The sequence below is a fragment of the Physella acuta genome, unplaced genomic scaffold, assembly GCF_028476545.2.
Source record: "Physella acuta isolate Inbredline_101_S28 unplaced genomic scaffold, ASM2847654v3 ptg000969l, whole genome shotgun sequence".
NCBI classification, from domain to species: domain Eukaryota; kingdom Metazoa; phylum Mollusca; class Gastropoda; family Physidae; genus Physella; species Physella acuta.
In genome coordinates, this window is record NW_026732486.1 from 684,490 (window position 1) to 698,563 (window position 14,074).

Here is a 14,074-nt window from a genome sequence, read left to right on the forward strand (position 1 = left end):
GAATCCTCCTACATAGGTTTGTTTTGGTTGTGTCCCCTTCTGAAAGGGAAATCACTCAATCAATATTTGTAAATCAATAGCTGTTATAAAATAGAATAAAATCCAATTGGGGAGGGGATGGGGCAAGGGAAGGCTAATACAACACGACATTTGAAGTCAAGTCTGAATCGTAGTGAGAATGTTTGCAAATGATGGAAGCTGCTTAAATGAGGTTAGCTTAGGCTGGGGACAGAGATTAAGATTAGCTTGTTGTAGCTGACCAGACGATGTCCGGTCTGGTGGGTGTCTACAGTTGACCTCTGACCTGCACATCACGTGACATCGCCCAACGTGATGCGTCTCTCAGCAGCCGTCATGAATATTTGAACTCTAGCACCGCGCGCTCACATCAATACCGTAAATCTTCTGAACTTAAGCTCACATCTATATCGTAAATCTTCTAAACTTAAGCTCACATCTATATCGTAAATCTTCAAAACTTAAGCTCACATCTATATCGTAAATCTTCAAAACTTAAGCTCACATCTATATCGTAAATCTTCTAAACTTAAGCTCACATCAATACCGTAAACCTTCTAAACTTAAGCTCACATCAATACCGTAAATCTTCTAATCTTAAGGTCATCGTTTGAAATGATCGAGAGTTAGACAATTAGATCGTAAGTCTGTAGTGGGTCTGGTAGTAGATGACGTCACGTGTCGGATAATATTCCAGGAAACGTGTCCCGTAGAACTGAAGCAAAATTTAAAATCAAGTCAACATAGTCGGTAAACATCCGACAAAAGCCGACACGTCCCCGCTGAATGGTAACAAAAAAAATTGATTTAGCCTGGGTAAACTTAGAACCCGATCCTGGTTCACTATGGTCTGGTGGGCGGGGTCTATTGATTTTACGCTGGTCAAACTATAGACAGCTACAGTAATGGTGAGAGCTATGGTGGGTGATGGCGTGACCTGACACAGGCACCTGTCAACAACTGTGTGTCCGCGGCAGGTTAGACTCGCAGGTTAGACATCAACTGTCAGGATCAAGCTTAAGTTAACTTCCATTTTTTTAATGTCAACTTAAAGTGTTAGTTAACATCAGCTTTTACCGATGTTAACTCCATGTTGCCTGTAACTGTCAACATTTGTAGACAGCCATGAGTAAGTTAACTTTCTCCATTGTCTTCGCCCCTGAAAGACGCAGGAACAGGCTGGCCTCGAAGTTTCTAGAGAACATCTCGTCCAGTCGACCCAACTCACCTACAGCCAGTGGTCAGCAGGGACATTACGGTAGGTCAAGCTGCTTGAAGGTCACTGTGTCTGTGTTTATATCAGGGTCATGTCTTGAACACCATCATCTTGTCTGACCATCTGTTTGGACTATTTCTACTTTCTAACCAGGGACAACGTATTCTTTAAAACCTGTCTGTCTGACAGTTTGTCTTGTCTGTCTGTCTATTTATCTGTCTGTCTAGTCTGTCAGTATGTCTGTCTGCCTGACAGCCTGTCTATCTATCTGTCTGTCTGTCTGTCTGTTTGTCTTTCTCTCTATGTCTGCCAGTTTGTCTGTTTGTTTTTCTTTTTACGTGCCTGTCTGTCTGTCTGTCTGTAATGTTGAGCTGTACACAATCACGTGACCTGAACTCTACACGACCTTTGACCTGGCTCTACCATCGTGTCCTGTATCCACCCTTATTGAACACCCCTCGATGTTTTCTATGTCCGTGTTTTAACTTTCTATATTAAAAACATGTTGAGCACATACGATCTAGCCTTATGTTGATCGCATACACTGTCGCCATACATCTGACCCAGAAACAGATTTGACAGACCTTGACCTCTCGCCTGCACGTGACCCTCACATTGAACCGGAAGTTGAAGACCAAATTAGGTCACCACCTGAAGACGTCACGATGTCGTCAGTTGATGAAGACCAGGTGTCTTCATCAGGTAAACTGTATCAGGTCCCAGCACCAGAGACTAACATTAGATCTATAGACTTGTAACATTGAATTTTTTATTTTTCTATTTCAGAAATAATCGTTTTTATCAGCCGGCTTTGTTCACTTTTCAAATATTTTTATTTTACCTCCATAAAAAAAAAAATTTAACCAATGTAACTCTCTTCCTGTTGACATTTGTTGAAATGTTGTCACAATCTTTGCTTAACATTATTTGCTGACGTCATACAATATATATTTCTTTTGGCTGTAGACGTTTCTTTTTAAATTTCTTATTATTTTAACTAATACTGTTTATATATATATATATATATATATATATATATATATATATATATATATATATATATATATATATATATATATATATATATATATATATATATATATATATATATATATATATATATATATATATAATTTATATATTTTATTATTTAAATATTTAATTAATTTATTTTTTATTAATTAAATTTCATCCTTCTACTCTTGTTAATATTTCCCTAAACTCTAACCCCTTTAACATAGATTATTAATATCTTTTTTTGTAGGTTTTATTTAAAAGATTTGTTTTTATTTTTTGTTTTTCTTTTTTTAACAATCATTCAGTAACTTATCACGTGACGTCTTTAATCAAATTTGACCTCTCTCGTACCATTTATAAAAAAATAAAAATAATTTTAAAACAAATGACTTCAGGAACAAAAGTTTTTCTGCCCAATATTTTCCAAATGACGTCATGAAAGGTTGTCATGGCAACCCAACAGGTCACCACAGACCACGTTAAAAGTGGCAAAAAGGGAGAAACAACTTTGGGAGCGATTCAAACAGTCATATGAACTTTTACATAAAAGTTGCTAAGCAATCAAACAATATGGCTGACGAGGGGAAAAAAATGTTTCATCTATCTACAGATATGTTTCATGCCTATTGATTTTTTTCTGCAGCAAGTTCCAACATTAAGCATCGACATATTTTCATTTGCTGGATACATGAGCATCCAGTCCTGCTCTTTATTCCAAGTTCCGTTTGGTTTTTTTATTTATTTTCTGGGGCCGGGGACCTTTGTCTTCAGCCTCCTTCATGCGCTGTTCCACTCCACTGCACTCGTAAGAAAAGCGTCACGCTTCACTGAATGATTCTGGAAGCGTGTATTGTTCTAGAAATATCTATTGTCTTCCACACTGGTCTAACGATTGTGTTTTTTCTCCAGGCTCACGTCTGCCCATTCAGATTCCTGCAGCCGACCAGGAACATGACGTCATCGATCCTACAAAAGCCAAGAATGACGTAAGTTCAACCACATTTTTTCCGTTTCATTATGCCAGGGTTATTGTTCTAGAACTTAAAACAAAAGTTGCCGCCATCTTTAGTCATCTTAGTTGCTATTCCATCGCTAAACTTGAAGGAGGCAACACAGGAGAGGTAGCCAGCAGTGAGGTAAACGTTTTACATTGATCATTGCAGTGAGATAAACTTGTGAGATAGATGATGGCAGTGAGATAAACATGTGAGATAGATGATGGCAGTGAGATAATCGTGTGAGATAGATGATGTCAGTGAGATAAACGTGTGAGATAGATGATGGCAGTGAGATAAAAGTGTGAGATAGATGATGGCAGTGAGATAAACGTGTGAGATAGATGATGGCAGTGAGATAAATGTGTGAGATAGATGATGGCAGTGAGATAAACGTGTGAGATAGATGATGGCAGTGAGATAAACGTGTGAGATAGATGATGGCAGTGAGATAAATGTGTGAGATAGATGATGGCAGTGAGATAAATGTGTGAGATAGATGATGGCAGTGAGATAAATGTGTGAGATAGATGATGTCAGTGAGATAATCGTGTGAGATAGATGATGGTAGTGAGATAAACGTGTGAGATAGATGATAGCAGTGAGATAAATGTGTGAGATAGATGATGGCAGTGAGATAAACTTGTGAGATAGATGATGGTAGGGTCCATGTACGTGTACAGTACCAACTAGTGTATTTGTATTCAACGTCACAAACGGGTGAGATAGTTACCTAAGTTAATTCAGACATTACCTATCGTAGTCAATAGGTCACGTATTGCCCAGCGTTGTGTGGTATGTGTAAATAAACATACAGGTGTGTAGTTTTTATGTGTGTAGCACCAACTTGGAGACCAAAACGCCATGAACCACCCTACTGTACCGATGTTTACCAACAATCTGTTCTATATTTAGAATATCACACCGGATTGTTCCAGATTGTGCACTCAACCTTCACTACTGACTAGATTCTTGATACAGTACAGTCATGTATGACAGTCCAACATCGATGTCCATCATGTATGACAGTCCAACATTGATGTCCATCATGTATGACAGTCCAACATTGATGTCCGTCATGTATGACAGTCCGACATGTCCGTCATGTATGACAGTCCAACATGTCCGTCATGTATGACAGTCCAACATGTCCGTCATGTATGACAGTCCAACATTGATGTCCATCATGTATGACAGTCCAACATTGATGTCCGTCATGTATGACAGTCCAACATGTCCGTCATGTATGACAGTCCGACGAGTCCGTCATGTATGACAGTCCAACATGTCCGTCATGTATGACAGTCCAACATTAATATCCGTCATGTATGACAGTCCAACATTGATGTCCGTCATGTATGACAGTCCGACATGTCCTTCATGTATTACAGTCCAACATGTCCGTCATGTATGACAGTCCGGCATGTTCGTTATGTATGACAGTCCAACATGTCCGTCATGTATGAGAGTCCAACATTTCCGTCATGTATGACAGTCCAACATGTCCGTCATGTATGACAGTCCAACATGTCCGTCATGTATGACAGTCCAACATTGATGTCCGTCATGTATGACAGTCCAACATTGATGTCCGTCATGTATGACAGTCCAACATGTCCGTCATGTATGACAGTCCAACATGTCCGTCATGTATGACAGTCCAACATGTCCGTCATGTATGACAGTCCAACATTGATGTCCGTCATGTATGACAGTCCAACATTGATGTCCGTCATGTATGAGAGTCCAACATGTCCGTCATGTATGACAGTCCAACATGTCCGTCATGTATGACAGTCCAACATGTCCGTCATGTATGACAGTCCAACATGTCCGTCATGTATGACAGTCCAACATTGATGTCCGTCATGTATGACAGTCCAACTTTAATATCCTTCATGTATGACAGTCCAACATGTCCGTCATGTATGACAGTCCAACATGTCCGTCATGTATGACAGTCCAACATGTCCGTCATGTATGACAGTCCGACATGTCCGCCATGTATGACAGTCCGACATGTCCGTCATGTATGACAGTCCAACTTTAATATCCTTCATGTATGACAGTCCAACATGTCCGTCATCTATGACAGTCCGACATTGATGTCCGTCATGTATGACAATCCAACATGTCCGTCATGTATGACAGTCCAACATGTCCGTCATGTATGACAGTCCAACATTGATGTCCGTCATGTATGACAGTCCAACATTGATGTCCGTCATGTATGACAGTCCGACATTGATGTCCGTCATGTATGACAGTCCAACATGTCCGTCATGTATGACAGTCCAACATGTCCGTCATGTATGACAGTCCAACATTGATGTCCGTCATGTATGACAATCCAACATGTCCGTCATGTATGACAGTCCAACATTGATGTCCGTCATTATGACAGTCCAACATTGATGTCCGTCATGTATGACAGTCCAACATGTCCGTCATGTATGAGAGTCCAACATGTCCGTCATGTATGACAGTCCAACATGTCCGTCATGTATGACAGTCCAACATGTCCGTCATGTATGACAGTCCAACATGTCCGTCATGTATGACAGTCCAACATGTCCGTCATGTATGACAGTCCAACATGTCCGTCATGTATGACAGTCCGACATGTCCGTCATGTATGACAGTCCAACTTTAATATCCTTCATGTATGACAGTCCAACATGTCCGTCATCTATGACAGTCCGACATTGATGTCCGTCATGTATGACAGTCCAACATGTCCGTCATGTATGAGAGTCCAACATGTCCGTCATGTATGACAGTCCAACATTGATGTCCGTCATGTATGACAGTCCAACATGTCCGTCATGTATGACAGTCCAACATGTTCGTCATCTATGACAGTCCGACATTGATGTCCGTCATGTATGACAGTCCAACATGTCCGTCATGTATGAGAGTCCAACATGTCCGTCATGTATGACAGTCCAACATTGATGTCCGTCATGTATGACAGTCCAACATGTCCGTCATGTATGACAGTCCAACATTGATGTCCGTCATGTATGACAGTCCAACATGTCCGTCATGTATGACAGTCCAACATGTCCGTCATGTATGACAGTCCAACATTGATGTCCGTCATGTATGACAGTCCAACATGTCCGTCATGTATGACAGTCCAACATTGATGTCCGTCATGTATGACAGTCCAACATTGATGTCCGTCATGTATGACAGTCCAACATCCATCAAACGAGCTCTCGCTTGACTGACTACCACATCGATTTAGCCCAGCGATCAGCATTTATCGATCTGTATCGATCTCTAACGATTGGGAAAACATTCCTGGCGTCTGCTTGTTTATTCGCTCACGTCTGCTGGTGTTTGGTGGCTCACGTGGCTGGAACTCTGCTCATTAATTAATTATACTCCAGCTTGATTAATGAGTTCTATCAATACCAGCCTACCCAAGGCTAGCAGTGGTGTATGTTTTCTACGGCTGTAGAAAAAAATCAACTTTTATTTCACAATGAAGTTTGTTTGTGGGCGAACGTTAAAGATGGTCTGTACTAGACCAAATTTTGTTAACATGGACTAGACCAGATCCCCCGGGGGGGGGGGGGGGGGGCTCTATACTGGCCGTCAACCCACCCACAATGTTAAACCCTTCAGCGATGTTTAACCCTAGATTAGGGGTCTCCAAACTTTTCAGCCCGAGGGCCGCATTAACTATCAAATATCAGTTCGGGGGCCAGAGTTTATTTAAGGCATCTCTTCGGGGTGGTGGCGCCTCCCCTCCCCCCTCAACAAAATATAGTTTATATACAAATATATACACATTTTAAGTGTCCACCACCATCTGCCCGTCCCCCCCCCCTCCCAAAGTAAAAAGTCTGGAAGAAACGCCTTGGGGAGGGGGGGGTCGACAACACACTCGATGTCCAAGTTTGCTTTGTTCTCAAATTATTCTTAACGTATTTCATTCTCGAAAATGTTTGTTCACACAGGTATGTTGTTCCAAAAATTAAAAGGTACTTTGATGCAGAAGTTTTAATATTAGGAAGGTCCTCCTTGTGCAAAAACTTATGAAAACCCATCCGCTCTTCTTTGAACGTGTCTCTAAGGAAGTCATTTTCTTGCAATTCAATGACCTCCCGCTGCAGTTCATCTTTGCAACTGGCCACATTTGTTTAAAATGGGTTTTGAAACCGTCTCACTTCTTCTGCCTTTGAATCCACGTATGAGAACCGCTAATGAAACTGCAGCTGGAGGTCTTTAATGATCTCGTATGTAAATGACGTGGGGAAATCAGTGGTTTTGCTTCAGCCTAAAGACCTTGCACTGCTGAAAGTGTGTCAAGTTGTTGGCCTGTACTTATTCCAAATCCATGACAAGTTTGTATCTAAAGGCCTTTAGGTGGGTTTATAGATCAGAAACTAGATTTCCCTCTCTTGCCGTTTTAGGTTCAGAAAATTTAAATGACTAGTTATGTCTGCAGCAGAAGCCCATTTCTATTCTCACTCTTCACAGACAATAATGGCTGTGGCTTGCCTTTACATTCAGGAGGTCACCTATTTTTTTCTGAACTTAAATATTCTGCTCAAAACTTTCTTGCAAAATGAGCCATCTTACTGATGTGAAATATGATAAATCTTGTGATTTTGTGTTTGTCTCTGAACTATCTATGGTTAGATATCCTCTCCGGTAACAGTGCCATACATTCTATGTAGGGAAGCCAGCTCTTGTGTTATGTTCATGTCTTCATCCACACCTCTAATGAACACAAGCAGTTGAGAGGTGGAACAGCTGTTAAGCGACTCATCCATTGCAAATGAAAAATGGCAAAGGTTGCTTGCATTTTTCGCTATTTGAGTCACGATGTTTTCACCAATGTCTGCAACACGGCGGGCAATGGTATTTGCACACTAAGCTACATTTTCAAATTGTTTTGAATTTTCTGTGTAAAGTTCCTCAGCCAGCTCCTACAAACATTTATTCAGTGTACAAAAAGATCGTCGCGGGCCGGATAAAATGACCTCGCGGGCGCATCAGGCCCGCGGGCCGTAGTTTGGAGACCCCTGCCCTAGAGTATTTGTTTCCAAAAGAAAATGTAACTTCGAACGTTTGAAGTGAATCAAAAAGCTGTATCACCGTAGCAAATAAAGGTTTGTTTCAGTGGGGGGGGGGGGGGGGGGGGGGGTCCAATTTTTACCCGGGGACAAACTTTCGATTTGCACCCCCCCCCCTCAAACTTTCGATTTGCACGCACCCCCCTCAAACTTTCGATTTGCACCCCCCTCATACTTTTTATATATATACCGAGGGGTCTATGGGGGGGGGGGTTATGACCCCCCCTAACCCCCCCCCTGCCTACGCCACTGGTTTGTTTAATTCCAGGTGAAGTAGAGTTTAGCTCTTTTGGTAGGCACAATGTATTTTGCTTCGTTTGTCAATAAACATAGCGTCAGACAACTCTAAATGTCCCCAGCCAAATCTAGCTGATTTCAGCTAACTAGTTGGCAGCTATCTAATCTCAGCTTATTCTAGATGGCTGCAGGTAGGTCTAACTCTCCCCAGCTAACTCTAGCTGACCCCAGCTAACTCTAGCTGAGCCCAGCTAACGAGTTTGGCCTTGACCTCCAGGAGACGTTCCACCTGGTCAACCTGCTCACGGCCGGCACCACCAAGAACGTCAAGGACCTGTCCAGGAAACCCCTGTCTCAGCCGGTGCCCAAGAAAAGATCCGCCTGCCCCAAGAAGGGCAGGATGCCCGGCAAGGGCAGGAGGAGGAAGGGCAAGAAGAAGCAGAAGGAGGAAGTCACTCTGGTGGAACAAGGGGAGGCGAACAAGGAACCCGAGCAGGGAGATAACACTAGCAGGTTAGATGGTTGTGGGGTGTGGTTTTTAGACAGCGATTATTTTTATGTGTGTTTTAACAACTCAATTTTGATTTTTGACTCGCTAGTATTAGTGCAGACATTACAGACTAAACCATCAGGACATTACAGACTAAAACATCCGGACATTACAGACTAAAACATCCGGACATTACAGACTAAAACATCCGGACATTACAGACTAAAACATCCGGACATTACAGACTAAAACATCCGGACATTACAGACTAAACCATCCGGACATTACAGACTAAAACATCCGGACATTACAGACTAAAACAGACTAAACCATCCGGACATTACAGACTAAAACATCCGGACATTACAGACTAAAACATCCGGACATTACAGACTAAACCATCCGGACATTACAGACTAAAACATCCGGACATTACAGACTAAACCATCCGGACATTACAGACTAAAACATCCGGACATTACAGACTAAACCATCCGGACATTACAGACTAAAACATCCGGACATTACAGACTAAAACATCCGGACATTACAGACTAAACCATCCGGACATTACAGACTAAAACATCCGGACATTACAGACTAAACCATCCGGACATTACAGACTAAAACATCCGGACATTACAGACTAAAACATCCGGACATTACAGACTAAACCATCCGGACATTACAGACTAAACCATCCGGACATTACAGACTAAAACATCCGGACATTACAGACTAAACCATCCGGACATTACAGACTAAACCATCCGGACATTACAGACTAAACCATCCGGACATTACAGACTAAAACAGACTAAACCATCCGGACATTACAGACTAAAACATCCGGACATTACAGACTAAACCATCCGGACATTACAGACTAAACCATCCGGACATTACAGACTAAAACATCCGGACATTACAGACTAAAACAGACTAAACCATCCGGACATTACAGACTAAAACATCCGGACATTACAGACTAAACCATCCGGACATTACAGACTAAAACATCCGGACATTACAGACTAAAACATTCGGACATTACAGACTAAACCATCCGGACATTACAGACTAAAACATCCGGACATTACAGACTAAAACATCCGGACATTACAGACTAAACCATCCGGACATTACAGACTAAACCATCGGGACATTACAGACTAAAACATCCGGACATTACAGACTAAACCATCCGGACATTACAGACTAAACCATCCGGACATTACAGACTAAAACAGACTAAACCATCCGGACATTACAGACTAAAACATCCGGACATTACAGACTAAACCATCCGGACATTACAGACTAAAACATCCGGACATTACAGACTAAAACATCCGGACATTACAGACTAAAACATCCGGACATTACAGACTAAAACATCCGGACATTACAGACTAAACCATCCGGACATTACAGACTAAACCATCCGGACATTACAGACTAAACCATCCGGACATTACAGACTAAAACATCCGGACATTACAGACTAAAACATCCGGACATTACAGACTAAAACATCCGGACATTACAGACTAAAACATCCGGACATTACAGACTAAACCATCAGGACATTACAAACTAAACCATGTTCTCTCGAACCTTCCAGCCTGACGTCTGCGGATGGTCCGGACGACAAGACCGGCGGGAAAGTTCCGGGACTTCCCAATGTTTCAGCAGACGACAGCAAAAAGCTGCGCCGGAAAGGCAGCAGACAACTAATTGCCGCCCCTGCTTCAGGGGAGAAAACTCCAAACCAAGTACGTCATTATTATCTCTCTTAGAATTCCTTGAAAGTAGTCCGCGGTGTGATGATTGGTCTTGACAAATTATTTTGATCAATTAAGATTCGACAAAAGTGTGATTTAGTCAGCCGGAAACGTTTGAGTGTAACATTAGCTGGGTTGGCATCACATAACTGTCGCTGGTCTTGCTGAGGTCGGATGTCACAGAGTTATTCAAGCATGCTAGTCCTCTATCACAAACTCCAGTCAACTTGTTTTATTTGACCCCCCCCCCACCCCACCCCCAGGTGGCGACAGACGAGGTGACACCAGCCCATTATTTCGACACGGGTGATCTGACTGCCGTGGAGGAGCAGCGTACAGCAACAGGGGCCAAAACTCCGTCATATCTCAACGACAGGATGGCGCTTTCTCTCCAGTCTAGTCGCTTCAGGCTGCCCATGGACATGAGGGCTCTAGAGAGTTGGTCCATTGATTGATTGATTGATTTGTTGATTCGTTTGTTGATTGGATGATTGAGTGATTGGTTTGTTAGGCCATATATCTCAACTTTAGTCTTATTCGCTGTGCCCACCACTTACTCGACATAAATGCCCCCTCTCTGCCCTAGATCTGACTTAAATGCCCCCTCTCTCCCCCTAGATCTGGCATAAATGCCCCCCTCTGCCCCTAGATCTGACATAAATCCCCCCTCTCTGCCCCAAGATCTGACATAAATGTCACGCCTCTGTCCCTAGATCTGACATAAATGCCCCCTCTCTGCCCCTAGATCTGACAAATATCCCCTCTCTGCCCCTAGATCTGCCCTAAATGTCCCCCTCTGCCCCTAGATCTGGCATAAATGCCCACCTCTTCGCCTAGATCTGACATAAATGCCCCTAGATCTGCCCTTAATGCCCCCTCTGCCCCTAGATCTGACATAAATGCCCCATCTCTGCTCCTAGATCTGCCCTAAATGCCCCATCTCTGCCCCTAGATCTGCCCTAAATGCCCCTAGATCTGCCCTAAATGCCCCTAGATCTGCCCTAAATGCCCCCCCCCCCCTCTGCCCCTAGATCTGCCCTAAATGCCCCCCTTTGCCCCTAGATCTGATATAAATGCCCCTAGATCTGCCCTAAATGCCCCTCTCTGTCCCTAGATCTGACATGAATGCCCCCACTCTGCCCCTAGATCTGCCCTAAATGCCCCTCTCTGCCCCTAGATCTGCCCTAAATGCCCCCTCTCTGCCCCTAGATCTGCCCTAAATGCCCCCTCTCTGCCCCTAGATCTGCCCTAAATGCCCCTCTCTGTCCCTAGATCTGACATGAATGCCCCCTCTCTCCCCCTAGATCTTCCCTAAACGCCCCCTCTCTGCCCCTAGATCTGACATAAATGCCCCCTCTCTGCCCCTAGATCTGCCCTAAATGCCCCCTCTCTGCCCCTAGATCTGCCCTAAATGCCCCCTCTCTGCCCCTAGATCTGCCCTAAATGCCCCCTCTCTGCCCCTAGATCTGCCCTAAATGCCCCCTCTCTGCCCCTAGATCTGCCCTAAATGCCCCCTCTCTGCCCCTAGATCTGACATAAATGCCCCCTCTCTGCCCCTAGATCTGCCCTAAATGCCCCCCTCTCTGCCCCTAGATCTGCCCTAAATGCCCCTAGATCTGCCCCTAGATCTGCCCTAAATGCCCCTAGATCTGCCCTAAATGCCCCTCTCTGCCCCTAGATCTGCCCTAAATGCCCCCTCTCTGCCCCTAGATCTGACGCCCCAGGACTACCTGAGGAAGTACTGTGTCGTGTCCCCCAGACGGAAGTTGCTCTACCAAAAAATGTTCCACAAGTACAGGGAGAAGGGCGGGGACATTCTGGGAAAGGTGAGAGGTCAAAGGATCATCTCGGGTCATGTCTACATGCTATCCTAACCACCTTCATTCATTATATGCTAATTAATAACTCGCTAATTAATTTCATCACCATCCACCAGTCTACCTCCCTGCTCGTCATTATCCATGATCCGTATAATCAATAAGTGTGTAACGTTATTGTCATAATCCACAATAATCCACCACTTCACCATAATCCACCTCAATCCACTTCATTTTAACACAGCCCACCAAAATCCACCATTATCCACCACGACCCACACATGTTCACCTCGATCTAACAATTCATCCATATCCACCACAACCCACCATGCTCCACCAGACGGTGCTGTGTACTGCCCTCCATGACGTCCTCATCAACACCATGTCCAGTGAAAAGGCCGCTGAACTCTGTGACCTTCTAGAGGTCGATGACACCACCAGAGTTGACCTTGACCTATTTTGTGGCATCTCCGCCCTGGCTGAAAGGATCCTGTACCCAGAGTTTCTGTAAGTCTTCACGTTCATGCAGCTGTCCACAGTTAAGTGTTTCTGTTGTTGTCGTGTGGATCTATTGTTGTCGTGTGGATCTATTGTTGTCGTGTCCAACATTTGTTGATTTGGTCAAGTTGGGTGGTTGACTGTGTTTGTATTATTCATTCATTATGAAACAGACATAATATAAAACATCGAGCAACAATCATTATGATATTCTCTAGGTTGATTGGGGTACACTATTTAAGTTACAATCTCTAAAATTACATCGGTACACAGTGAATTAGATCACAACATGATAAGGCTATCCTGATACAATCATTATGATGCATTCATGATGATACAATCATGATACATCCATTAAATTATAGATATCATGATACAACCATGATATAGCTACCATGATACAACCATGATATACCCATAATGATACAACCATGATATAGCCACCATGATACAACCATGATATAGATATCATGATACAACCATGCTATAATCCACAGGACCGAGGACACGGCTGACTTGATGGAGTTCCAGAGAGAGAAAATTGAATGTGCTGACTTCTGCTCACTCGAGTGGAAACTTCGTGGTGTGCAGGTCAACACGCAGGTCAGGAAGATTCTCACCTCGCTGGGGTAGATGGTGACACATGGGCTGGTGGTGACATGCGGACTGGTGGTGACATGCGGACTGGTGGTGACACATGGACTGGTGGTGACACATGGACTGGTGGTGAGACATGGACTGGTGGTGACACATGGACTGGTGGTGACACATGGACTGGTGGTGACACATGGACTGGTGGTGACACACGGACTGTTGGTGACCCGGGAAGATTCTCACCTCGCTGGGGTAGATGGTGACACATGGACTGGTGGTGACACATGGACTGGTGGTGACACACGGACTGTTGGTGAC